Source organism: Piliocolobus tephrosceles, chromosome 5 (assembly GCF_002776525.5).
Source record: "Piliocolobus tephrosceles isolate RC106 chromosome 5, ASM277652v3, whole genome shotgun sequence".
Classification (NCBI taxonomy): Eukaryota; Metazoa; Chordata; class Mammalia; order Primates; family Cercopithecidae; genus Piliocolobus; species Piliocolobus tephrosceles.
The window spans coordinates 146,705,600-146,731,533 of NC_045438.1; the positions used below are offsets into that span (position 1 = coordinate 146,705,600).

The 25,934-nt window shown below is 42.2% G+C and overlaps 1 long non-coding RNA gene across 1 annotated transcript in view; it reads right to left on the minus strand.

Moving 5' to 3' along the window:
* Nucleotides 1-25,934, minus strand: part of LOC111541107 — a 394,660-nt gene that overhangs the window by 267,691 nt on the left and 101,035 nt on the right. Inside the window, exon 3 of the long non-coding RNA XR_004228935.1 lies at nucleotides 9,082-9,155. This is a non-coding gene — a long non-coding RNA (uncharacterized LOC111541107). The remainder of the gene's footprint in view (nucleotides 1-9,081; nucleotides 9,156-25,934) is intronic.

Genomic DNA, 25,934 nt, shown 5'->3' on the forward strand with positions numbered 1-25,934 from the left:
AAATGCAGGTCAGCATGGCATAGAAGTCAAAGGTACATGGGGGCCAGGTGTGGTGGCTCGTGCCTATAATTCCAGTACTGTGGGAGGCCAAGGCAGGATGACTGCTCAAGGTCAGGAGTTCAAGGCCAGCCGGGACAACATAGCAAGACCCCATGTCTACAAAAAAATTATTTAAACAAAAATTAGCTAGGTGTGGTGGCACACACCTACTTGGGAGGCTGAGGCAAGAGGATGTTTTGAGCCCAGAAGTTTGAGGCTACAGTGAGCCAAGATTGCTCTGTACTCCAGCCCGGGCAACAGAGCGAGACCATGTCTCTAAGAAAAATAAAACAAGAAAAGAAAGAGATACATGGTCTGAAGTCAGACTCCTGGGGTCAAGTTCTGGCTTTGCCAATTCCTGTGTCCTTGAACAAGATAACTTCTGTGTGTCTCGTTTTCATCATTTGTAAAATGAAGTTTTGCTGATATCAAACACATGGAGATGTTGGAATAATTAAATAACAACACATGTAAAGGGCTTAGGACAGTGCCTAACATGGGCCAAGTATGAATAAACATCAGCCAGCAGTAATATATAGCTTGGTCATGTGGTATATACTTGGTAAATAGTGTTAACTCTAAGAAGGAGCTTGTCTATGGTTAAGCTTAAGGAATTTGACAGAATACAACAGATAGATGAAACATTGAAAACATCAACAATGTAAGGATGGGAAGCGTATCTTTAGGTGGTGTGTGCCAGCAGTATTAATCTGCTTTCTGAGCGGTAAGCCTGACCCTCTAGAGAACAGGACTCACATCCCAAACACTGGATTGCCCTCTGCTTTGAGGATTTTGGTTAACCAGAGGATGTTAATTTTGCAAGTCATTTTATAGTTTAACTTTTCCAGATGTCAGGCTGTCATGCGGCAACTTTTCTTTTTCTTTTTTTTTTTTAGACAGAGTCTCACTCTCTTGCCCAGGCTGAAGTGCAGTGGCGTGATCTCAGCTCACTGCAACCTCCGCTTCCCAGGTTTAAGTGGTTCTCCTGCCTCAGCCTCCCGAGTAGCTGGGATTACAGGTGTCCGCCATCATGTCCAGCTAATTTTTGTATTTTTAGTAAAGACAGGGTTTTACCATGTTGGTCAGGCTGGTCTTGAATTCCTGGCCTCAAGTGATCTGCCCGCCTCGGCCTCCCAAAGTGCTGGGACTACAGGCATGGGCCATCGTGCCCGGCTACAACATTTATTTTCAATGACGATTCCAAAGCACAGATCTTAAGCAGGTCATGGTATCCAGCCAGGTGTGTTTATAAAAGGGTTCTCATTGCCATGTGTTTACCTTCCCCATATGCTTCTGGAGGCCTTTATAACTCATACCTGACAAACTCATTTCAATCACTCTACATAAAAAGCTTTATTATTAATTAATGGCTATTATTAATATCATAATATTTAAAGTTGCTAAATCTGTATCTAAATCAGCATCAGGGTGTTTTAATTAATCACAAAGACAGCTGGGCACAGTGGCTCACGCCTGTAATCCCAGCACTTTGGGAGGCTGAGGCAGGTGGATCATTTGAGGTCAGGAGTTCAAGACCAGTCTGACCAACATGGTGAAACCTCGTATCTATTAAAAAATATACAAAGTTAGCCAGGTGTGGTGGCACACACCTGTAATCCCAGCTACTTGGGAGGCTGAGCCAGGAGAATCACTTGAACCCAGGAGGCAGAGATTGCAGTGAGCCGAGACTGTGCTCTTGCACTCCAGCCTGGGCAACAAGAGCAAAGCTCTGTCTCAAAAAATAATAATAATTAGTCACAAAGATGGTTTTCATGGGGACTTGAACAGATATTTACATACCCATGTTCATAGCAGTATTCACAATGGCCAAAAGGTGGAAGAACCCAAGGGTCCATCGACAGATGAATGAATAAACAAAATGTGATATGTCCATACAATGGAGTATTCTTCAGCCTTACAAAGTAAGGAAATTCTGACACATGCTGAAACATGGATGAATTTTGAAGATACTATGCTAAGTGAAAAAAATCAGTCACAAAAGGAAAAATACTGCATGATTCCACTTATATGAGGTACCTAGAGTAGTCAAATTCATAGACACAGAAAGTGGAATGGTGGTGGCCAGGGGCTGGGGGGAGGGAAGAATGAAGAGTTAGTGTTTAATGGGTACAAAGTTTCAGGTTGGGAGGATGAAAAATTTATTTATTTTTATTATACTTTAAGTTCTGGGGTACATGTGCAGAACATGTAGGTTTGTTACACAGGAATACACGTGCCATGGTGGTCTGCTGTACCCATCAACCCGTCATCTACATTAGATATTTATCCTAATGCTATCCCTCCCCTACCCCCTACCCCCGCCCACCAAACAGGCGCCGGAGTGTGATGTTCCCCTCCCTGTGTCCATGTGTTCTCATTGATCAACTCCCACTTACGAGTGAGAGGGAAGATGAAAACTTTCAAAAGATAATAGTGGCAACAATTGCACACAACATTATGAGTGTATTGAATGCCACTGAAGTGTACATTTAAAAATGGCTTAAATGATAATTTTATCTTACGTATATTTCACCACAATAAAAAGTATATATTACTGAAATCCTGTAACACATACAAAGGAAAAGGAGGAGTAGGTAGTTATCAATGAAGTTGGACTCAGAAACATTTCATCAAGACAATTTCAAGCAAGAGAAACCCTAAGAAACTGACAAACACACACACACACACACACACGCAAGAAGCCAAGAAACACAGAAAATAAAAGAAAGATTCCTCTTCATTTTAACTACAGAGATTCACGTCAGTATAAAAACAGAGTAAGAGATAATCACCTCAAAAAGTTAAAGGGAAAAATAGTCTGAAGCTGAACTCAGAAACAGTTCATCTAGATAATTCTAAGAAAGAGAAACCCTAAGACACTGAAAAAAAAAAAAAAAAGAAAGAAAGAAACCAAGAAACACAGAAAATAAAAGAAAGGTTCCTCTTTATTTTAACTAAACAGACTTCATTTCAGTATAAAAACAGTAAGAGTTAATCATCTCAAAAACCTAAAAAGAAAAATACTCAAACTCTAGTCTATTCTAAGTCTCGGCCACACAAAACACAATTTTGTTTGGTAACTGATTTTTTTTTTTTCTTTTTTTTCTTGAGACAAATTCTTGCTCTTGTTCCCTAGGCTGGAGTGCAATGGCGTCATCTCGGCTCCCTGCAACCTCTGCCTCCCAGGTTCAAGCAATTCTCCTGCCTCAGCCTCCCGAGTAGATGGGATTACAGGTGCCTGCCCCCACACCCAGCTAATTTTTGTATTTTTAGTAGAGATGGGGGGGGGGGGGGTTTCACCATCTTGGCCAGGCTGGTCTCGAACTCCTGATCTCAGGTGATCCACCTGCTTCCGCCTCCCAAAGTGCTGGGATTACAGGCATGAGCCACCGCGCCCAGCCGATAACTGATATTTTAAGTAGAACAGTAACAGGAATGGAATGTAGCAAAAATTACAGATCTGAAACTACTATCACAAAATGAAAGGTGGATCCTTCATAATCTTTACCATCAAGGCAAAGCCAAATAAATTTCAGTTAGGTTAATCCCATTAAGATCTAATATTGTTACCCTTTTTTAAGTGTAAATGCATTTAATTAGATCATAGGAATGAAGAGAAAGTCTGGTTCTTCCACTTCAATATCCGTTTCTTGGATCTTAAGGACATGACATGAATATGGAAAGGACTATTTGCTTCTGGTACTTTATTTTGTCCCTCTTTCTTTCTCTTTACCCTTCCTTGCAGTCATATTTACTGGAATTTTATAGTATCTTGACACCAAAGATCCTGCAAAGGGAGAAAAGCTCTTCAGCAATAAAGATCAGTGCCAGGTGCGGTGGCTCATGCCTGTAATCCCAGCACTTTGGGAGGCCGAGGTGGGCGAATCACAAGGTCAGGAGTTCAAGACCAGCCTAGCTAATATGATGAAACCCTGTCTCTACTAAAAATACAAAATTAGCCAGGCATGGTGGTGGACTCCTGTAGTCCCAGCTATTCAGGTGCCTGAGGCAGGAGAATCGCTGAAACCAAGGAAACCCAGGAGGTAGAGGTTGCAGTGAGCTGAGATTGTACCACTGCACTCCAACCTGGACAATAGAGTGAGACTCAAAAAATTAAAAATAAATAAAGTCTCAAAAAATTAAAAATAAATAAATAAATCAGTAAAATATTTTCCATTACTACCACATCCTTCATACCTTCAGCAACAGAGGTCTTCATAGAATAAAGAATAAATAGAATAAAGCCTTCAGCAATGAATCGTGAAAAGTCAGTCTGCTGCCAGATCTGATCATCTATTTCTCTTGAATCACTAAATAAAAGCTAACCAGGCAAATTATCTTTATCCCGAAAATGGTAGGACGATGCATCATAAATGTCATCTCACTGCTGAAGAAGAGAAAAATGAATGGTGTCATGGGCAGAAAGACAAGATAAAGGAAAGTCTTGTCCTGGTCTTGAATAAGCAGATCTTTTACTATGGCAGGTTACAAATAGCCATTTTAGTGGAAAATAATACAAACACAGAGAGAGAGAGAAGGTAGTATGATATATAATTAAGTGTTAAGCTAAGCTTTGGGGGTACTAGAACAAAGAATGATCAAAATCAGCTCATGGGAAGTTCTAGCACATCTTTAACTCGTGTCATGAAACATCATCTCTACTTTCAAGAATCAATTCCTTGGCATTTGTGTACTCATCTGATTTAGTGTGATCTAAAAGGATAAACACAAAAAGTTTCAATAAAATTTGAACTCCTTTTTTGGTTCTTCAAAGGTAAGGGTTTTTTGTTTTGTTTTGTTTTTAATTCACTCTGAGTACAGGTTTTGCTGGGATTAGAAACAGGTGACACACGGCCGGGCACGGTGGCTCACGCCTATAATCCCAGCACTTCGGGAGGCCGAGGCTAGGTGGATCATGAGGTCTAGGAGCTCGAGACCAGCCTGGCCAATATGGTGACACCCCGTCTCTACCAAAAATACAAAAATTAGCCAAGCAGGGTGGCTCGCGCCTGTAGTCCCAGCTACTTGGGAGGCTGAGGCAGAAGAATCACTTGAACCCAGGAAGCAGAGGTTACAGTGAGCCGAGATGGTGCCTGCCTGGGTGACAGAGCGAGACTACGCCTCAAAAAAAAAAAAAAAAAAGGAAACAGGTGGCTTATGAATATTCGGTATTGCCACGGGGAGTTTGCATATCAACAGATAAAAGGAATTTTCCAATCACAGAAATCATATGTTGCAATCACATGAAAAATAGCTTTTTCAATTTCTCTTAGTGAGAAACACTTTTCAAAAGTCCTAAGAATTAGAGAGCCTCAAGGCCAACACACCTTTTCAATAACCCATTGTGTGGTGATTATTCCACAAAATGGTTTGGGATATACATAAACGTATGTTTATTTTCCTAAGAGCCACATTAAATAGTTTAACCAATCAAGTTTCAAACCTCTGCTATAAATTAAGAATCAATAAATTCTTCAATTGGTTACATTTTTCCGATTTTGGAAAATGAAATTGGGTATTTATTTCTGCCACATCTGCCATCAGCAAGAAAGGCACAAAATAAACATTGGCACCAAAAAAAGCTTATTTCTTCCCCATATTTTCTATTGGAAAAATAAGATTTGTTTTCCAGTAAGATATTTCACTTTTCACAAAAAATCTGCTTCTACTCAAGGCCGGGGTTCTATTTATTTTTAACTGAGGCCCACGACACCTCCCAAGTGCAACTCAGATTTACATCTGGCTAATCCTCCAAATATGACCAGCCAAATTCACACTGTTTATTTCATTCTTTTTTTTGAGATGGAGTCTCGCTCTGTTGCCCAGGCTAGAGTGCAGTGCCATGATCTCAGCTCACTGCAACCTCTGCCTCTTGGGTTCAAGCAATTCTCTGCCTCAGCCTCCCAAGTAGCTGGGATTACAGGTGCCCGCCACCACGCCCGGCTAATTTTTGTATTTTTAGTAGAGACGGGGATTCACCATCTTGGCCAGGCTAGTCTTGAACTCCTGACCTCATGATCCACCCGCCTCGCCACCCAAAGTGCTGGGATTACAGGCATGAGCCACCATGCCTGGCCCATGATGTTTATTTCTAATAAGTTCTGTGATTTTTGGATAACACATGTGAAAGATAGCAAATTAACTACTGCTAGTCAGCAGCATGCAAGCAAAAACTGTCTTGGGAAGCCAGTGTGAGCAAATCCTGCAAGTCAATTTCTAATCACACTTGCCAGAAACTTGGGACGGAAAGGTGATAAACCCTGCCAAGAAAATCAGTAGTAGGACTTGTTTCCCTTTCCTTTTTCCACGGACTATTTCAACACTCAACCAACAAATACAGCCCAACCTTTCCTTTCCATAATTTCAGAGACTGCAAGGAAGGTTCTGGTCTCATTGATAGTCTTAGAAAAATTAAAAAGCCTCGCACTGCAAAATGTAGTATCAGTCTCTCGAGTTCATTTCCTGAAGCTATAGCCATTTACAAGAAAGAGAATGAAGGAGGTGAAAGAGGGTGTCATTTGTGTGCTTTAAAAAATGCATATTCTGCCCAAGACACCTACAGGTGAATAGACAAACCACATTCAAATCTCCTTACCTAGACAAAAACAGGCCAGAAATACTGCCGAAAGAGTCAGCAGAAGCTCAAAACAGGAGACAAAAAGAGCTAGAGATGGCAGAAAAAAACTCCCGCAAACCAGGTCGCTGATGGTTTAAGAACTAGAGTTTGCAAAGCACTTACTTGTTTGAAGGGTAAGCCCCCCGAGTGCATTCTTGCAGGATATTTTCAACTTAGTTTCCCAACTGAATCCCAAACCAAACACAAGTCTTTGCCAGTGGTTTCGGACCATGACTGCAATTAGAATCACCTGAAGCACCTTTAAATCTTGCTGTTGCTGGGATGACCCCCTAACCCCACCCACAACCCAAGTGAAACCAGAATTTCTTGGGGTCAGGCCAGGGTACTAGCGTCTTTCAAAGCACTCCTGAGTGATTTGACTGTGCTGCCAGCAGTTGAGGACCACAACTTTATAAGTATGCTTATTAAAACAGAAGCTGATTTCCCTATCAAATACACCCAGATCTCTAATTTCACTGCTCCAGAAAATCATGATCACCACTTCCATTCCCTGCTCTCCAACACACTTCCTAATGCAGCAGCAGTCTGTGTGTGCTGCCCTCCACAGCTAGAAATGGAAGGTGGCTTGGCACAGGCCCTAGAAGGCAATAGAAGGCTGGAACCCATCTTGGTGACCCAAGTGTGTAAGCACATCATCTCAGGATATGCTGTGATGTGAAACACAAAGACAAATGCAAAATAGGGTGTGTAAAGAGCATAAAATTTTGGTTTCCTTTAGACCAGTGCTCTCTTAACTCTACTATGCATTGGAATCACCTGGAAGGCTTGTTAAACCACTATGCTCCCAGAACCACTGATTCAGTCAGCTGTAGGGTCTAATTATTTCCAGCTCTTACAAGTTCACAGGTGATGCTGATGCTGCTGGTCTTAGGACTGAATTTTGAGAACCACTGCTCTAGATTAAACTTCTGGCATCTTCGAACATTTGAAATGCCAAACAAATTTGTTTTTGTTAGAATCTTTCTATATAATTATATTCCAATTATAATTGGAATATTGAACACTAGTTGGATAGTTGATATGAAGGACTTAACTACTGTTTGAGGATGTTTTTTGTTTTGGCTGGGGGGAGCTCTTGGTAATTTTGTTGTTGTTGTTGCTATTGTTCTTTGTTTTTTGAGACAGGGTCTTGCTCTGTCGTCCAGGCTGTGCAGTGGCATAATCACAACTCACTACAGCCTCAGATTCCTGAGCTCAAGTGATCCTGCCTAGCCTACTGAGCAGCTGGAACTATAGGCATTTGCCACCATGCCTGGCTAAAAAAGAAATGTAAATCTTTATTTATATATATATATATATTTGTAGAGATGGGGTTCTCGCTGTGTTGCCCAGGCTGGTTCTCAAACTCCTGGGCTCAAGCGATCTTTCCACTTTGGCCTCCTCAAGTGCTGGGATTTCAGTGAGCTACTGCACCCAGCCTTAACTACTGTTTTAAGTGCAAAAGTGGTACTGTAGTTATATTTAAAACAAAAATAAAGAATTCTGGCCTGGCGTGGTAGCTCACACCTGTAATCCCAAGCACTTTGGGAGGCTGAGGCTGGCAGGTCACCTGAGGTCAGGAGTTCAAGACCAGCCTGGCCAACATGGTGAAATCCTGACTCTACTAAAAATACAAAAATTAGCAGGGCATGGTGGTGCGCAACTGTAATCCCAGCTACGTGGGAGGTTGAGGTTGCAGTGAGCTAAGATCGCACCACTGCATTCCAGCCTGGGCAACAGAGCAAGACTCTGTCTTAAAAAAAAAAAAAAAAAAAGGCCGGGTACGGTGGCTCATGCCCGTAATCCCAGCACTTTGGGAGGCTGAGGAGGGCAAATCACCTGAGCTCAGGAGTTCGAAACCAGCCTCAACACAGAAGAAACCCCCGTCTCTACTAAAAATACAAAATTAGCTGGGCATGGTGGTACATGCCTGTAATCCCAGCTACTCGGGAGGCTGAGGCAGGAGAATTGCTTGAACCCGGGCGACGGAGGTTGCGGTGAGCCGAGATCACACCACTGCACTCCAGCCTAGGTAGCAAAAGCAAAACTCCATCTCAAAAAAAAAAAGAAAAGAAAAGAAATTCTTTTTTTTAAGAGATACATATTGGGGGGGGGAAAGTTTTAAAACATTGGAGACAGAATTGACATTGGCCAAGTGCCCCAGTCCCCCTCCTCAGAGGGTAAGCCTTATCCTGAAGTTAGGGCTTACCACTCCATGCATGTTTTATATCATTAACAGTGTACACATATAAATACTTAAAAATAATACCAAAAAAGATAGAAAAATAGCATAGATAAGGAATCAATCAATCAGTGCAAAAAAGGAGAAGGAGGAAGGCAGCAGTGGCCATCAGGAAGCCTGGGACCGCCCAGGGAAGGGCAGGCAGCAGGCTGTAGCCACGAAGGGAATCAGGGTGGTCCTTTACCTGGAAATCTTCCCCGTCCAGAAAGTCTCCTACCCGAACATGCTGGTTAACACATCTGCAGTCACCTGAGGGTACTAGGAGAGAAAGGGAAACTGAGTCAAAAGTTGTAAAAGTAAACTGACAGCGGACATAGTAGGGTAAGGTTTCACTACACATTTCTGCGTATTTTGAAGGTTCCTCGAAGAAGATCTGGAAAGCCGAGTGTTTTCTACGCTTAAGACTGTCACTGCACTTGACTGTTCTAGAGCCATACCAGGGACTCAGTGCAGAATGCTACGTCCTCCTCACACCAGCAGTAACGCTGGAAGCATTCAGTGAGGCACGATTTGGGCACAACTCTGCTACTCCTAAGGCATTGCAAGAGAGTCATTAAGCCTTTCTAGGCTTAGATTTCAGTATCTGGAAAATTTATAGGATTCTCCAGAGTGACTCCCAAAATTAATGGAACATTACTACCTTTGGAAAATGACTAGTCCTTGGATGTAATGAGAAGAAAAGAAAATGAGCTAACATAAATACATAAGCTAGATTCTATTTATTTTATTTCATTTTATTTTATATCATTTTATTTTTGAGACGGAAGTTTCGCTCTTGTTGCCCAGGCTAGAGTGCAATGGCGCAATCTCAGCTCACTGCAACTTCCACCTCCCGGGTTCAGGCGACTCTCCTGCCTCATCCTCCTGAGTGGCTGGGATTACAGGCATGTGCCACCACGCCAAGCTGATTTGTATTTTCAGTAGAGACGAGGTTTCTCCATGTTGGTCAGGGTGGTCTCGAACTCCCGACCTCAGGTGATCCACCCACCTCTGCCTCCCAAAGTGTTGGGATTACAGGCTTGAGCCACTGTGCCCAGCCTTAGATATTTATTTTATATAGTTTACTTCATTTAACCTTTGAAACGATTTTGTAAAGCTAGTATCAATAGCAACAGAAGGCTACAAAGAGACTGGGGCCGAGTCTGTGCAATAACTTGCCTAAGGTCACAGAGCTAGCAGCAGCAGAGCCACAGATCAAAATCTGGACCTGGCTGACCCCCAGGAGGTTTTTCCCACTATACCATGGGCCCTCTACTGAGTGCCATCCTGTTGCTGGTAGAGTCACACCAAAACCACAGTAAACTTCAACTCCAAGACTTAAAAACAAGTGCAAGATTCTATCATACATCAAGTTTGTTTTCTATGCCCAGGCTTATCTTTTAAAGAAATCTGGCATTTTGTGGACATGTATTTGATGATAAAATAATTGCCCAGAAGAACACCCAACAAAATTAGCTTATAATATTTCCTTTTACTTAAAAATTTATCTTTCCTTCTCTGATACTCCTCTTAAACACACACACACACACACACACACACACACATATATATATATTTTTTTTTATAGCAAGGGGTTATGCCTCTTTTTTTTGAGACACGGTCTCACCCTGTCACCCAGGCTGGAGGGCAGTGGCATGTTCATGGGTCACTGCAGCCTGGACCTCAGCAGGTTATGCCTTGACACAAGAAGGAAGCTTCCAAGATTTGCTCTTCTTTAAAATTTTTAGAGGCTACACCCGAAAGTGCCCGATTCCAAAAGCAAGTGTCTTGGCAAGTCAGGACAGATTTGACTATTTCACGTAGAGTGGCTATTTTTTAAAGGAGAAATTTAATTGTCTAGAAGTTAGAAATATACTACATTCCTATTAGGCCAAGGCGATGAAGCAGCTTCAGTAGGTGAAGACATTGCGTGAAGCAACCGTCTGGCTCTCTGGGGCTCAAGGTCATTTTTCTCTCCATACAGGGATTCGTCTAATTGGCGAAACATATTTGTCCAGTGGATCAGGTAGCAAGACAACCTATTAGATAGATCAGTGGTCTGATCTAGGACACAGCTGCTGAGCTCCCGCCAGGCTTAAAATAATTCAGCATTATCAACCCATCCCCCATTGAGTACAATTAATTTTATGAAATGGAGAAAATAAGCATGGGTAAATAAAATGGCTGACACACACCATGCACAGCAGAAAATGCCAACTGTGCTCTGCATACCAGTTCCCACTGACCTGGAGGTGCTAATGAGGGAGTTCTGCAAAGACTGCATTAAAAAGCCTCCTACACTTAGCCAGCCCTAACCCCACTCCCAACTTTTCTCCCACACCACAGCAGGAGGGCCTTGCTAATTGGAATCTGCAGAACACGTGGCCTGAAATTTGTTGTGGGAGCACACACCTCCAGTGCATCCTGAACCACACACACACACACACACCACTCAGATTTCTTAGTGTTTTTTTTTTAAAAAAAATCTAAATGTGACAACAAATATAATATTTAAAATTAAAGTACATGTTTGTGTGATTGTGCCAAAAATAAAGCCAGGTGGAGGGGGTTTTTGTAAGCACACACTTCCCCGTAAGACTGGTGGTAATGACAGGAGATGGTAACAACAAAGATGCCTGGTGAAAAGAGATCCTCTAATCGCATTAGCTGGTAGTTGTAAGGGAAGATGGTTGCTCTGAATTTCCCTTTATACACAGCATCTTCAAAAAAAATCCCTATTTTCTTAGAACATCTTTATGTAGAAAAGCCTGCGTGTCTTTGAAGCCTCAACACAAAACAAACAAGAGTCTTTACAAGTCCTGTCTGACCACCCAGGGAGAATCAAATAGTATTTTTTTCTCCAGTAGGCCACCCCAGGATACCACAAATAAAAATGAAAAGGAGGAATTCATCATGTAACCAGGGTGTATTTTGCTAGTGTAGTCATTACACTGTTTTAATCTAAATATTATGGTATATTTTTCACTGGCAAAGCCCAAGAAGATCTAATTATTCATTTATTGAACAGAAAACATTCTGAAACAGCAGAAATTAGGTTAAAATCTAGAAAAGAGTAGAAAGCGGAAGGTGAAGGAGTTTTTTTTCTCAGAATCCCAAGAATTGAGCAGGGTTTTTTTTAAGGTGCTGATGTTCAGAATGGTAGGATGGGAAGCCGGAGCCCTGAGTTCCTTAACACAGAAACCCGGAGATGAAAATGCTCAAGGGCTCAGGCTGCAGGAGACATCTGGGCAGGGGAGTTTCCTCAGCATCACATGGAAGAGCTTAGGAGCATGAAAGGATGTTGGACTCCTAAGAAGGTCTTAGAGTCATAAACATCCTGAAATGTACTCCTCTGATCATGTCTCCACTCTGCATAAAATGTCCATTTGGGCCAAATAAAGACCAGACCCTGTGGCCACACAATAAAAAGCCTCCTCGAATCCCAAGCTGTCATCCCAGGCTCGGTTTCCACTGCTGCCATTAAGGGACACTGTGCTCCAGCGCCACTGAAGTCCGTGCTGTTTCTCAGGTACACAAGGCACTTCCACCTCGTTGTGCCAGGGCACTGATGGTCTTCTTCGCCTGAAATATCCTGGGCCAAGTGCAGTGGCTCACGCCTGTAATCCCAGCACTTTGGGAGGCGAGGCAGGAGGATCACTTGAGCTCAGGAGTTCGAGACCAGCCTGGACAACATGGCAAAACTCCATCTCCACAAAAAATACAAAAACTAGCTGGCCGTGGTGGTGCACACCTGTGATCCCAGGTACGCAGGAGGCTGAGGTGGGAGGATCACTTGAGTTCAGGAGGTGGAGGTTACAGTGAGCTGAGATCGCGGCACTGCACTCCAGCCTGGGGGACAGAGCAAGACCCTGTCTCAAAAAAAAGAGGGGAGGGGAGGGGGGAATCCTGGAGTCCCCATCTCTCTACTGACTCGATTTTTTAAGACAAAAGGATGAAAGGGGCTTGACGGACATCCTCTTGATCACAACTCTGCCACAATACAGCTGGGTGGCTTTGAGCCAGTTACTTAATCTCCTTTCCTGCCTCAGTTTCTTCATCTGCTAAATGGGGATAGTAAAGTGAAGAACATCCACTACTGTGAACATTAAATGAAATGAGGATGCTAATCAACTGAAGACGTTAGTAAATGTCAGTTTGCTCTACTCAAACATATATGCCACCTTCCTTCGGAAGCCTGCCTTAACATGTGCAGCCAAATTTCTTGATTTTATTGAAATTCCCATCACACACATGAACCGCAGCTGTGTTTGGTACTTGGTCATTCTCTACTCACATTTTTGCCATGTTTCTATATCAGCACACCTACCAGACTGTGTGCTTTTGGAGGGCAGAACCTATGTTCAATTCATGCTTGTATTCTTTCCAATTGGCTTGCACAAACTAATCAAATGGTAAGCATCTTAGGATTCCAGAATTAACAGGCCCTTTCAATAACCTAGACAAAACTCACCATTCTGTAGATAAAGAAAACTGAGTCCAAGTGAGATGAAGAAAATAATCACACTACTAGTAAGTAATAGAAATGAGTGGACGGCACCGGGCGTGGTGGCTCACGCCTGTAATCCCAGTACTTTAGGAGGCGGAGGAGGGTGGATCACAAGGTCAGGAGATCAAGACCATCCTGGCAAACACGGTGAAACCCCGTCTCTACTAAAAAATACAAAAAAATTAGCCGGGCATGGTGGCAGGCACCTGTAGTCCCAGCTACTCGGGAGGCTGAGACAGGAGAATGGCGTAAACCCGGGAGGTGGAGCTTGCAGTGAGCCGAGATCGCTCCACTGCACTCCAGCCTGGGCAACAGAGCAAGACTCTGTCTCAAAAAAAAAAAAAAAGAAAGAAAGAAAAAAAAGAAATGAGTGGACAGATTGATGGGTGGAGAGACGGATGGATGGATGGATGGATGGATGGATGGATGGACAGATGCATGGTTGGATGGATGAACAACAGCAACAAAAAATAGGAACAGACCAACCAGCAGTCAGTTACAACATCTAAAACTTAACAGCAATTCAAACCCTAGGGGATAGGGTACTGACCCACCATATAACGGCCACCTCACTACGCGTGCTTTCTTCATCTACTAAAAATCTTTCAATGCCATTTTAAAAAAAATTCCTTATAAAATTCAGATCCAGAAAATCCATCATGCAAAAGGATTTCAACCTCCTCAGTGCCAGGATCTCTTCATTACTTTAAAATATAATTTATTCAAAACTTCAAAACAGCAGTTCACCTTTACCCTAGGTAGCTTATTCGTGCCACAGGTGTTACTGAATGGCAATACCATGTGCCAATCACATATTTGTCCCCCCTCCTCACTCCCCAGGAAGCCCACAGACGGACCATTCCTATGAAGAGCTCCCGGCTCAATGTCATCTCTTGCTCTTCTCCTCCAGTCTGCCACCTCCATCTGTCCCTACATTTACTCAGTAAAGTGCAGTACCAGCATGATAAATCCCATCACAGAGATAATGAGAGAAATTATGGAAAGGCAGATTGCAAAGCACTTGGCAAACACTTACATTTGGAAGTTTTGGATATAGGAGCACATTTCCCTTTACTCTCTAAGGTTCAGGAAATGTTGCAAACCTCTCAGATGGAGGGAGGCTCCAAGCTAGGACCTGGAGCATAGGAAGAATTCCCCAGAATGTCTCCCTACAGAGCCACGTGACTGACAGGGAACAGCGCCAGGACACATTCTATAGCTGTGCGGCACCATGTTCAAAAATGCCCCTCTCTCTCTATACCTCTTAGAACTTTTAAAGTGACGGAACCGCCGGGCATGGTGGCTCACACCTGTAATCCCAGCACTTTGGGAGGCAGAGGCAGGCGGATCACCTGATGTCAGGAGTTCAAGACCAGCCTGCCCAACATAGTGAAATCCCATCTCTAATAAAAATACAAAAACTAGCCGGGCATGGTGGCGGGCACCTATAATCCCAGCTACTTGGGAGGCTGAGGCAGGAGAATTGCTTGAACCTCAAAGGCAAAGGTTGCAGTGAGCCAAGAGAGCACCATTGCACTCCAGCCTGGGCAACAAGAAAAAAACTCCGTCTCAAAAAATAAATAAATACATTAAAAAAAATAAAGTGACTGAAAATGTGATCTGGGTAATATACCGAACAGCAAATGTAGGCTGTAGGATTGTTGGGACTGGAGATGGCTAGAGATGGACAATGGAAAGGAAGTTCCCAGCAGTTGAAGATAGTACATACAAAACAAATTGCCATAGCACTGTGCTAATTACCGTCCTTTCCCCAGTAAGATTCCATAGACTTTTCACCTGTATCAGGATCCTCCGTGAGCTAAGAGGGAATACGAGGAGGCCTTCCCCTGTTGCACAGGATCTATCTAGATAACTGTGATCTATCTAGATGACTGTGATGTGACGGTTCAAGTGTCCCTTCTTCAGAAGTCGTCCCTGGCCACCCCACCTAAAACAGCTCTTGCAGCAACTTCATCTCCATGCTATGCTTTATTTCTTTATAGCATTTATTATTGCCACACTCTCTTGCCAAAATGTATGCTTCTTTAGGGTCCTGACTCTGTTTTCTTGACTTCTATAATTCCCAGGACCTGGAACTGTATCTGACACAAAATAGGTGGTAAATGATTATCTATTAAGTAAATAATTGATATCCTCTTCCCAGATCAGAACCCTACTAATATAGACCCATTGTTACTAAGTTACTGCAGGCAATAGTCTCTCTACCTCTACCCCAATACAACAATATTAGATTTAAAGTAACACTCAAGGCTGGGTGCGGTGGCTCATACCTGTAATCCTAGCACTTTGGGAGGCCGAGGTGGGTGTATCACCTGAGGTCAGGAGTTCGAGACCAGCCTGGCCAACATGGCAAAACCCCGTCTCCACTAAAAATACAAAAAAGAAAAAAAAAAATTAGCTGGGCAACCGGGCGCAGACTCACTCCTGTAATCCCAACATTTTGGGAGGCCAAAGCAGGTGGATCACGAGGTCAGGCCTTCGAGACCAGCCTGGCCAAGATGGTGAAACCCCATCTCTACTAAAAATACAAAAATTAGCCAGGCGTGGTGGTGGACGCCTGTAATCCCAGCTACTCAGGAGGCTGAGGCAAGAACCCTGGGGGCGGAGGTTGCTGTGAGTCAGGATCGTGCCACTGCACTCCAGCCTGGGTGACAGAGTGAGACTCTGTCTCAAAAATAAATAAAAATAAAAATAAAGTAGGCTGGGTGTGGTGGCTCACGCCTGTAATCCCAGCACTTTGGGAGGCCAAGGCGGGTGGATCACCTGGGGTCAGGAGTTTGAGACCAGCCTGACCAACATAGTGAAACCCCGTCTCTACTAAAAATACAAAAAATTACCTGGGTGTGGTGACAGGCGCCTGTAATTTCAGCTACTAAGGAGGCTGAGGCAGGAGAATTGCTTGAACCCAGGAGGTGGAGGTTGCAGTGAGCCGAGATGGTGCCACTGCAATTTCAGGTTGGGGACCTTCACTTTAGAAGAAGATGTACTCCAGCCTAGTGACAGAGCCAGACTCTGTCTAAAAAATCGTAATAAATTTTTAAAAATAATAAAAAATAAAAATAAAGTAAGACCCAAGCTGACCCTGCCCCCTCTCTTCACTAATACCTGAAATAACTCAGGAATGAAACTACAGAAGGAAAGAGATGCTCTGAATAACTACGCCGGGGCAGCAGGGGTACAGTGGCAGTATCCTGGGCAAGCCGGATTGTGAGCCATGTGAACCACAAAGCAAAGCCAGATCTGAGGAGGGTCACCATGGACTATGGACACTGAAAAGTTCAGATGCACGGCCGGGCGCAGTGACTCACACCTGTAATCCCAGCACTTTGGGAGGCCGAGGCGGGGGGATCACGATGTCAGGAGATTGAGACCATCCTGGCTAACATGGTGAAAGCCCGTCTCTACCAAAAACACAAAAAATTAGCCGGGCATTGTGGCAGGCGCCTGTAGTCCCAGCTACCGGGCAGGAGAATGGAGTGAACGCGGGAGGTGGAGGTTGCAGTGAGTCGAGATCACACCACTGCATTCCAGCCTGGGCGCCAGATCGAGACTCCGTCTCAAAAAAAAAAAAAAAAGGTTCAGATGCAAAGGGCACAACCTGCTGCTGAGAACAAATGGACCCGGCACCGAGGCCTATGGACGTGAGGAAGCTTCAAAGAGTGACAGTTTCCACCTGTGGCCGCACTGCCATCCAGAGGGTAGGATGAAGTCAAAATCGCCCTGATAAAGATTAGACTGGAGACAGGGACGAATTTCAGGTTGGGGGCCTTCACTTTAGAAGAAGATGTGCATGGAAAGTGTGTGCTGATTAATACACAGAATAAAAACTTCTCACTGAATGGAGCTCTATGAAGCAAATAAAAAAGAAAAAACTGTTTTTACAACAAAGATAACCAAAAATCACATAATTTTTGCATGAAAATTTTTTTTTAGTCCAGGTACAGTGGCTCATGCCTATAATCTCAGCACTTTGAGAGGCCAAGGTGGGAGGATTGCTTAAGGCCAGGAGTTCAAGACCAGTCTAGGCAACATGGTGAGACCTCATCATTTTTCTTTTTTCTTTCTCTCTCTCTTTTTTTTTTTTTTTTTTTTTTTGGAGACAGAGTCTCACTCTATTGCCTAGGCTGGAGTGCAGTGTCGTGATCTCAGATCATTGCAACCACTGCCTCCCAGGTTTAAGGGATTCTCATGCCTCAGCCTCCCAAGTAGCTGGGATTACAGGCACGTGCCACCACGCCTGGCTAAATTTCATATTTTTTGTAGAGATGGGGATCCGCCCACCTCAGCCTTCCAAAGTGCTGGGATTACAGGCCACCACACCCGGCTGATCCTGTCTCTTTAAAAAAAAAAAAAAAAAGAAAAGAAAAGAAAAAAAGAAAACTCTTTAAAAAGTATTATCATTTCTTCCTATTATAAATCATCTTTTCTGCAAAAACTAAAATTAGGTTAACTATGAATTTAGCAACATACAGGTTTTTCAATCCTAAATTGCTGTAACTTTTCGCAGGCACATTTGTGCAAAGTGGAATTTCAGTTTGGTTGCAAAATTCTACTTGAAAGAAATACTTCATTTTCTTTGCCACTTCAAGACTCCCCCAACAATATAACTACTGCATACTGGTTCCACTCTCTATCTTTTGCCCAAAACTGAGAAATTTTCTCAACATAGAGGTCTTAAATACATTTTAAGCAATAATAACACACTGCAGTACTTCTTAAGGTTACATTCATCCTACGGACAAGATGTTCTATTTATATGTTATCCCACTTTCTGTGTAAGAAAATGCAACAGGTATATTTGAAAATTTGTAACCTTTCCCCCTCTGGACATAAGCAAGCCTCAACTTTACTCGTATATGAAAATGCTTTCTTTTTGAGACAGAGGCTTGCTATGGTGCCCAGCTGGATGAAATTCCTGAGCTCAAGTGATCCTTCTGCCTCTGCCTCCTAAGTAGTGGAGATTACAGGCATGTACTTCCACCTTCCCTGAATGGTCTTCAGCTATGGGAAGGAAATGGGATCTTTATAGCCTAGAAGAGAAACAGGTTCTAAACAAGTAGTTGAGGAAGGAAGAAAGAAAAGTGGGAGGAAAGGAAGTAGAGAATGAGACAGGAAGGGAAGGGGAAGGGACTGAAATAAAAGATGAGTCAGAGTAAACCAGGTGTGGTGGTTAATGCCTGTAATCCTAGCACTTTGGGAGGTGGAGGAGGGCGGATCACGAGGTCAGGAGATCAAGACCATCCTGGCCAACATGTTGAAACCCCATCTCTATTAAAAATACTAAAAAAAAAAAAAAAAAAAGCTGGGCGTGGTAGGACGCGCCTGTAATCCCAGCTATTCGGGAGGCTGAGGCAGGAGAATCCCTTGAACCAGGGAGTCGGAGGTTGCAGTGAGCGAGATGGCGCCACTGCACTGCAGCCGGGTGACAGAGCAAGACTGTCTCAAAAAAAATTAATCAAAGTGGCCGACCGCAAAGTTGAGACAGAATTCCGCCACCATTGCATCATAGAGTGCAAATGACCCTTTGTATTATAATCACAGTGAACGTCTCAGACACCTTCAAATCATAAACCAGCTTCCTAGCAGAGGGCCGTGACACTACTGGAAGATAATTGGAGCCATTTTTCCTTTTTCTTAAAGAATAGCAGTAGCATCCGCCAAAATATGTCCTTGACTCCCCCATCTATCTTCTCCCTCCCCATGTACGAGCTCTCCTCCTATCTGTCATGGAAAACAAGCCCCTGTGCCCTACGTGCTATTCCCAGTTTCAATCCTTCATTCATCAACAGTAACAAGGACATTTATGAGGACTCGTCAACATGTGGCCCTACGCTAGACATTGTACAGGCTGAAGTTAACAGACTCAGGCTCGCCTTTGAGGAGCTTCCCAAAGAGATTATTGTTTGGTTTTATAAATTTGACCACCAGAAAAACTCAGGGTCCGTGGCCTATTCACAGCAGGTCTGTGGCTTTGGGTACAAAGAGCAGAGCATTTTATAAGCCCCTATAAATCAAAGTGAGCCTTCGCACACTCAAGCATAGTCTGTCGGTGCAAGCAATAAATGGATTTCTAAACCATGAAACCAACTCTTTTTGAGGAATGTCCTCCTTTCTTCTTTTTCCAGTGCATTGGAGTTGTTTTTGCAACCCTGAAATAGCACGGTCTTATTTAGGACACAGACAACCAGAGCTCAATAAATATCTGAACCATGTCTTGCTGACACACATGAAGCAATTATGTCTCAGGATAATTATGCCGTACACATCACTTCATCCAGGGAAATGTCCAGGTGCAAGAAATAGGAAACGAAAAAATAAAAACGACGCACTATGATTTGGCTTTCCAGGGTGGGGGGAAGGGTGTCTTCTTTTCAGTAAATGAATATGTAAAAAGTTAATTTTTCTTCAAAACATGTCTATATCCTCGTCTTAAAATACAATAAGCTCTGAATTATTGTAGACTGGAAAATAAAAATATCTGGGATTTTCTTGTAGGGAAGTTCAAATGGTAGAAGAATATTTGATATTTTCAGTTTTCCTGAAGATCAGAAGGACTTTTAGAATAATGCGTTTTTCCTTCAACAAAGGGCATCTGCAAGGCTTAATCTGCTGAAAAGAATCATTCTGACAGTCTTAATGTATTCTTTTGAGGAAAGCCCTGTTCATCGAATTCCACAGGGGAAAAAAAAAAAAATCAGTACCCCAGGAAAGCACCAATCTAAACCATTCTAGCTGCCTGTAAGTAGATGAGACAAAAGTATTTTCAATATATCCTAGATATTACACTGAGATGAAAATAGGAGTGATAATCCTGAATATTACATATTTTTCACATTTCCTTGATGATGAACTATTATTAAAACAAATATTTGAAAGATTTCCCAGTCTTTCAAAAAACATCTCCCAGGAAAGCCACTTTCAGAATTCTGCTGTAAGACAAAAATATCCCTAAGGTAGAAAATATTAAATTGCATCAATGTTGAGAACAATAACCCCAATAACCAGAATAATTATAGTATAATATTATTATAACAAGGTAGCTTTCATCCAAGACTCAGAATGTTTTGCAAACATTCTCTCATGCTGGGATAACACCGCCAGGGAATTAGAATATAAGGAATTTTAATGACTTGTCTCAGGTCACCGGTCAGCTTGAATGGTGCACCAAGATGCAAATACCTGATTGTGGTCTGCTGATCTAACAAACTGACCACATCACTTTCAATTAATAATTTGGAGAGTTCTACTTCAGGGCAATTTTCAAGGAAACCCATATTAGCTCTTCCATTTAATTCTGATTATGTTCCGTCTCTGTTTCCATTACTCCCCTCTCCACCGACTCAGCACAGTTAAGAAATAGTATAATTGGGGAAAGCTCCCAAAGCGATCTCCCTGCATGGGATATATCTCTTTCCCTCTCTCCTACATTCCTCTGGCACAACACAGAAAGCAAAGCTTCCTCAGACATTGGTTTTATCATATCCTTCCCCAGGACTGGAAACAAGATGGCTCCCCACTGCCTATCAGAATATTTAAAGTTCTCGATCATCAATCTCATGCTCGTCTCATTTCCTCCACACGTTCCTGCGCACGAACATCTCCTGTTCTCATTGTTCCCCTGGTGTGTCTGTTCATGCTGTAGTTGTCTTTTTCTAGAAAGCCTCCATAATTTCTACTTGCCTGGGATCCCTAAACAGACACTTAGTGCATCCCGGCCACCCTAGCCACATAGCCGGCTGCAAGGATATCCAACTTCTCTTTAACACTTTTAGAAATGAAGAAAGCACTGCTCTGAAAAACAGTGCTCTGTCAAGCATTTTAATCGTGAGAAACCTCTTATTTGAGCTGGATTTTTGTGTGCTCACTTGTACATCTACCCAACAGGCCCCATGCTGCATCTTAAATTGATGTAGAACAAATAAACGTGTTCTGTAACAAAATGTCTTTGCAATGTTTGAAAATAACTATTTTGTTTGTCCTTAATCTTTTCGGCTCTAAGCTCATATGCCAAGGCCCTTCAACTATTCTTTAAGAGACCTGGTTTCTAGACCGTTTGCCTTCCAAAGAAATACCTCTAATTCAGTGCTACTTAACTATTATTCATGTCATGCACATAGAGTAAATAATACCATTTGTACAGCATATTGGGGAAATAAACAAGGGTTTTAGGCGGGCCGGACCAGCCTGAGGGTCCCTAGGTCTGAGTCCTAGCCTTCGGTTGTAGGGATTGATATTTAGCTGGAAGTAATGCTTGATACCCAAATACGAAGCTCCATGCTAACTTTATTAAAATCTGGCACCCAAAAGTGAACACATTCTGCACGGATCATCTTTTTTTTTTTTTTTTTTTTGAGACGGAGTCTTCTCTGTCACCCAGGCTGGAGTGCAGTGGTGCGATCTCGGCTCTGTGCAAGCTCTGCCTCCCGGGTTCACGCCATTCTCCTGCCTCAGCCTCCCGAGTAGCTGGGACTACAGGCGCCTGCCACCACGCCCGACTAATTTTTTTTGTTTTGTTTTGTTTTATTTTTAGTAGAGACGGGGTTTCACTGTGTTAGCCAGAACGGTGTCAATCTCCTGACCTTGTGATCCGCCCGCCTCGGCCTCCCAAAGTGCTGGGATTACAGGTATGAGCCACCGCGCCTGGCCTGCACAGATCATCTTAAATCCAATTTATTTCAGCAAACTTCCCGGCAAAACTAAAGCCAACATTCATTTTTCCTCTTCCTGACCACAAAGTGCATATCTGCTTGAACTGATGACATTTGATGGGAAATATATATATATATATATATAATTTTTTTTTTTTTTTTTTGAGAGGGAGGCTCTCTGCCACCCAGACTGGAGTGCAGTGGCGTGATCTCGGCTCACTGCAAGCTCCACCTCCCGGGTTCACGCCATTCTCCTGCTTCAGTCTCCTAAGTAGCTGGGACTACAGGAGCCAGCCAACATGCCCGGCTAATTTTTTTTTTTTTTTTTTTTTTTGGTATTTTTGTATTTTTAGTAGAGACAGGGTTTCACCATGTTGGCCAGGATGGTCTCAATCTCCTGACCTCGTGATCCGCCTGCCTTGGCCTCCCAAAGTGCTGGGATTACAGGCACCAGTCACCGCGCCCGGTCCTCGATGATATATATTTTAAGATTTTCTTAAGTACCTATCTTAATTCATGTGTGTCAGACTCACTTTTCCCAGAAATGACTGCAACTTCGTTAGAAGCCATGTTTCTTTGCAATTATCATTACGCCTAAAAGAACACAGTGCAGGCTGGCCACATGATAAAGCCTCCCAAACACATCTGCAGAACTGAATAATGCAGCCTCTCTACAGGAAAGCCACGGCTTAGAGGTTATAGTCTAGTTTAAAAGATATAAACCTCACCTGAAGAGGAAGTTTATTGCTCTGTTTATTCACAAAGAGTCTAAACAATGACACAGACTTTCAGACTGAAAACTTAGTACAAATAAATGCTTCCAGACAGGTCTGGATTGGGAAGGAGGGCCATGGAATTCCTTCTTCTATCTGGGTTATTGAGCCCAGACACTCATCACTCAAGTTATAAACACTACTAAATGATGTTGCATAGTTTTATTTAAAGCTATGTTTGCTTTCAGATTAGACTTTAACATTTAATAAATTTCCCATCAGTATATGGGAAGAGTGGAGAATATTTTGATTTAAGCATTATTTCAAATATGAAACTCAAGCTGTGTTAGTTAAAATGGGCTCTAGTTATAATTCAGTCTCACAGTAAGGTCAGGACTCTTGGATTCCCCTAATCCTTCTCCTCTAGGGCCGAAATGCCTGGGAATTCAGTGAATTTACGTATTCTTTCCTGACCACAAAGCTGTCACAGGGCCCTAGCGAAACTCTCTCACTCCTCCAGATTCAAGCTGACTTATCTCTGTAACACTCAGCTCAGAATTCACCTGGGAGAGAGTCAGCTTTAAGGGAGCAACCCTACCACTGAAAAAGCAGTCGCACCCTCCTTTCCAGGAGGTGAGATCTTACTCATTTTCCTCCTCTCCCACATCTTTTGGTGCAAGCCGCTAAATGTGAACTCTTAATAGATTAATGAAAAGTCGGCACTGATCCCTCTGGACTCCATCCATTTTTAAGTGAGCTATGAGAACTTGGACAGATTACAGATCTTGGAAGAATGAAATATGAGGAGAGAAAAGGAAGTTTGACACATGCAGAGAAACTGATCTCTGGGACTAGGGAGAAGCTAAGAGAGAGGAAATTTGGGGACAGGATGCATAATACAAACTTAATTGACGGATCATACCACTGAAGAATAAAGACTGGCTTCTCCATTAAAGGTTGAAAGTTGAGCAGCTAATACGAACTCTGGATTTCATGCAAAAAAAAATCATGCAGCTACGAACAGACTAAGTAAGGACTTCAGTGCTACCTTCATTCATCTGACATTCACTCTACCTGCCCTGTCTATGCAAGGTAGTTAGAATAAGAGGGAAAAGCGATTTTACATGGAAAATAAAAGATAGGGTTAAAAAAAAAATCCACTAGAAAACAGACTAAGTTTGTCCTTCTTACCTTTATGAATCCCAAGCAGAAAAAAAGTGGTAATTCTGGAGTGACTCTAGGACGAGGACAGAGATGACCTGGGGCAAATTTTCAAAGCAGATCTTCAGGGAAAAAAATAAATCCCAACTCTAATTCTATCCCTCAAACTGGCATTTCCATGCAAATCTATTCTGTTCATTAGAAGCCAGTATTACTCTGAAGCACCACAAATCCATGAGTTTGGCCAGTACTGAAGAATCTATTAATTTTAAGTCTACAGTAATTCCTTTAAGTCTGAAGGGCTGGTGGTATGAAGACAAGAAAAACCAATTGTTTCACTCACAATTGTGTTCAATAAATTATAGCAACAAATAACTGGTAAACAAAAATCTCCATTCTAGTGTACATTAATATCCATTTTTTACAAAATCAAATCAGACCATTTGAAAAAAGGAAAATGGTGTCACATTAACATCTGATTCTGTGCTGGGCACTTAGTAGGTGTTCAATAAATTATCATTGAATGAAAAACCAATTTCTTTAAAACACCAGAACTTACTAAATAAAAACAGTGTATTAAAGATTACCTTCTCATGGATAAGGAATGCAGGAAAGAAAATGAAAATGCTATTACTGCTTAAATCTCCCACAAGAGCATGACCAAAGGAAATGAAAGTCTAAAACAAGTACTAAAACATTTCATGAGTCACAATATTTACACTGCAACTCTTTCAAATTAACCAATTCTGTAATCATCCCTGCGAAATGAATATGGCTCAGAAAGATAAAAGAACATTGCTGAGCTCAACCAAAATTATTGTGACACTCAAGTTATTTTGAGACAGTATGCAGGTAGATGTAAGTACTGTAAGATAATATTACAAGAAATGTTTTCAACAGGACTGCAGAGTTTTCAAGTGCACACAATTCTCAGATTTTCTCCACTCGGTACCATGACTAGGATACGCTCTTCTTGTCTTTCCACAATCTGTTTTTGCTGACTATTGTCTGTGGGCACGGTTCATAATTTTTCATTATTTTCTGGCGACTTCTTATTTCACAACCATATCTTGGTGCCAATATCATTTTACATTTACAAATAAAGTCTATTCTAAATGACCTAGCTACAAATCGGTGGTAATGTCTCAGTTTAGGTAAGCACTTTATATTTTTCTCAAGATCCTCTACTTAAGATACATTAAATTGTTATCTTCTAATGTACCCATTTTTTTTTTTTTTTTTAAAGAACTGAGAGTCATGTGTATAAGGCTGCACCGTCCTTTCCAATGCTGCCCAACAAAATGAAGCCAAGTGGACTTAAGACAACATTATCAAACTTTACCTGAGATGTTTTAAAAAAAGAACTCTTTCCCATTAAAATAATTCAGGTCAGAATAATTCTGTATCTCTCTGGAAGGTTTTATTTGATTATAAAAGTGCCTCACTTTCATAAACTACTAATTAAATGATACACTTTTCATATTTGTCAATGCTTACATTTGATCTCCTAATCAATTCCTTTTGTTTTAACATTTCTCATTCATTTCAACTTTTGAGACTGAAAATAAATATACATTATTCGTGTTGCACAAAAAACCATCTCCAGATTACTTTTACATAACGATGTTTACATAGACTTGAACAGATGAATTTGAAATTTTTGATCCACATAGGTTAAATTTTTAAACTTTAGTATGAATATATGTGTGTGTGTGTGTGTGTGTGTGTATTATATATATATTTTATGAGACAGAGTCTTGCTCTGTCACCCAGGCTGGAGTGCAGTGGCACGATCCTGGCTCACTGCAACCTCCACCTCCTGGTTTCAAGTGATTCTCCTGCCTCAGCCTCCCGAGTAGATAGGATTACAGATGTGCACCACCACGCCTGGCTAATTTTTTGTATTTTTAGTACAGCTAGGATTTCATCATGTTGGCCAGGCTGGTCTCAAACTCCTGACCTCAAGTGATCCACCCGCCTTGGCCTCCCAAAGTGCTGAGATTACAGG